This window comes from Nematolebias whitei, chromosome 6 (assembly GCF_014905685.2).
Source record: "Nematolebias whitei isolate Nwh7 chromosome 6, NemWhi1, whole genome shotgun sequence".
Taxonomy (NCBI): Eukaryota; Metazoa; Chordata; class Actinopteri; order Cyprinodontiformes; family Rivulidae; genus Nematolebias; species Nematolebias whitei.
The window spans coordinates 7,896,117-7,898,902 of record NC_056503.1 but is presented as its reverse complement, the minus strand read 5'-3'; positions in this window follow the sequence as shown (position 1 = coordinate 7,898,902).

The window sequence follows — 2,786 nt, the reverse complement described above, 5'->3', positions numbered from 1 at the left end:
TGCTCATCTGCTCATTCAGACTCATGTTCATGCTGCTGTTCGACAATGATTTTATGCTACTAGTGCTTATTGTATATTTAGTTTATGTTTTTCTTAGTTCATATCTTAGATCTTATTACTGTTTTTCTTTTACATTTTAATGTTGGATGTAACTGGGACCCTGTGTACACAATTTTGTTCCACCACATGTACCACATGGGGTGCAAATGACAAATAAAGAACCTTGAATCCTTGACATGGCACCCCAAATCATCACTGACTGTGGAAACTTGGCACTTGACCTCAAGCAACGTGGATTCTGTCTCTCCTCTCTTCCTCCAAACTCTGGGACCTTGATTTCCAAAGGAAATTCAAAATTTACTTTAATCAGAGAACACAACTTTGGACCACTCAGCAGCATTCCAGTCCTTTTGTCTTTAGCCCAGGCAAGATGCTTCTGACGCTGTCTCTTGTTCAAGAGTGGCTTGACACAAGGAATGCGACAGCTGAAACCCATGTCTTGCATATGTCTGTGTGTGATGGTTCTTGAAGCACTGACTCCAGCTGCAGTCCACTCTTTGTGACTCTCCCCCACATTTTGGAATGGATTTTGTTTCACAATCCTCTCCAGGGTGCAGTTAGCCCTCTTGCTTGTATACATTTTTCTACTGCATTGTTTCCTTCCCTTCACCTCTCTATAAATATGCTTGGACACAGAGCTCTGTGAACAGCCAGCCTCTTTAGCAATGAACTTTTGCGTCTTGCCCTCCTTATGCAAGGTGTCAATGGTCGTCTTTTGGACAACTGTCAAGTCAGCAGTCTTTCCCATGATTGTGTAGCCTACAGAACTAGACTGAGAGACCATTTAAAGGCCTTTGCAGGTGTTTTGAGTTAATTAGCTGATTAGTGTGGCACCAGGTGTCTTCAATATTGACCCTTTTCACAATATTCTAATTTTCTGAGATACTGAATTTGGAATTTTCATTAGTTGTCAGTTAGAATCATCAACATTAAAATAAATAAACATTTGAAATATACTGTATCAGTCTTCAATGTATCAATTACTGAAATAAATCAACTTTTTCACGATGTTCTAATTTTATGACCAGCACCTGTATATAAACCAGGCACCCCGGTCATTTAAGGAAAATATGCTTTCTATTTTTTTATGTTGCTTAAAATTATAGCTTCCTCAAAATGATTGGGGTGGCTCTTGGGATGGGCTAAGATGATTCTATGGTGGCCAAGGCCACCAATGGCCACCCCCTGGCTTTGCCACTATGCCTCATGGTAGATAAAAAAGTTGCCTTCTTTGCCCACCAAGATCTGGTTCTTTGCTTCAGACAAGCAAAAGTATAACTCCTACCCACTACAATATTGCACCAAAAACATTAAGGTTTACTTGCATTTCCTGTTAAGTTTCAATCAAGAAACATACATCTCAAAAACAACAAACATTCATTATTCAAATCCCTCAGTGATGGGGGACATTGTATACTGCTTGCTTTTATCTTGATTCTCTTTACATTTTATATTCAGTTAATAATACATCTAAATGTCTACATTTTGTCAGGTTAGATCATTACAAAAGTAAATCCCAAACTCTTACAGGTCTTTAGAGACAGAACTTCAGGAATGTTTTAAATTCAGGCTGTAGCTGTATTCAAACTGTAAATTTTATTCAGAAATGTTCTAGTTTTAGCTACACTTAAGTCAGGAAACAGAAGAGTCTAAAGCCTGCCAGAGAAAGTGCAGTGTCCTTCTTTCTCTCTGCCCTCAACACTCTATTGGCTCAGACATTTTTAATTCCCTCTTGTTGTCATTGCAGTGTGTCCTCCACTTTATTTACCAGTGAAGCTCAACTAGGTCCCTGAGGCACTCTGAACTTTTCCTAAAACACCGGTCGTGTTGACAGATAGTTTTGTGAACACACTCCTCCCTTTCAGCCGAACACAAAATAAATACATGTGGTGCATGAGTCAGATGAGAGCTGAAGATGAGGCGCTGATGTTCAGACCAGAAAATAAATGGTAAATGGACTGTACTTATCCAGCACCTTTCTATCTTATCAAGAGACAAAAGGTGCTTTACATTAATATGTGCTCTCATTTACCCATTCATACAGCACTCTACTAGACCTCTACAAGGACTAATCAGTGCTTTTAAATCACATTCATACAAAGTACATCGAGGCAATGAGGGGTTCAGTGTCTTGCCCAGGGACACTTTAGCCTGTGACTGCTGGAGAATTGAACTCCCAACTCTTGCACTGGAGGATGACTGCTCTAACCACTCAGCCACAGCCGCCCCAAATAAGCTGTGAACATCGTAAGTGTGCTTTTTACCTGACTTTATGGGATTCATTTGTGATCTTAAGCTAGTTCATGGCTGTTCTCATGGCTAATTAGATCCTTTTTTCTTGTGGATGACAGAATAAGACAGCACCAGGGTGCCACCTTGTAGAATGGGAGTCAGGATTGAAACAGTGATTGTGCAGTGTAGAAAATAATGGAGGCAGCAGAAGGAATTTTGAGCAGGACCATACTGCCATCTGTAGGTTGAAAATCTGCTTACACCAATCAACCGAACAAAGTTTTTACCTGCTAAGTTACTGATAATTGGACCCAGGGGTGAGTCTAGAATTGAACCACTTTGGTCTGCCTGGGAGGAGTCGACAGGGGACAGGACAGCCTCCAGAAATCATCTTATCACCAGCAAACTGGTTGGTCCACTAAAGGAGTGTACTGCTTAGTGGGGAAACAGTTTACTTGGGGCTCCTCAGACTGATGAAGCCCTCCGGATAGAGG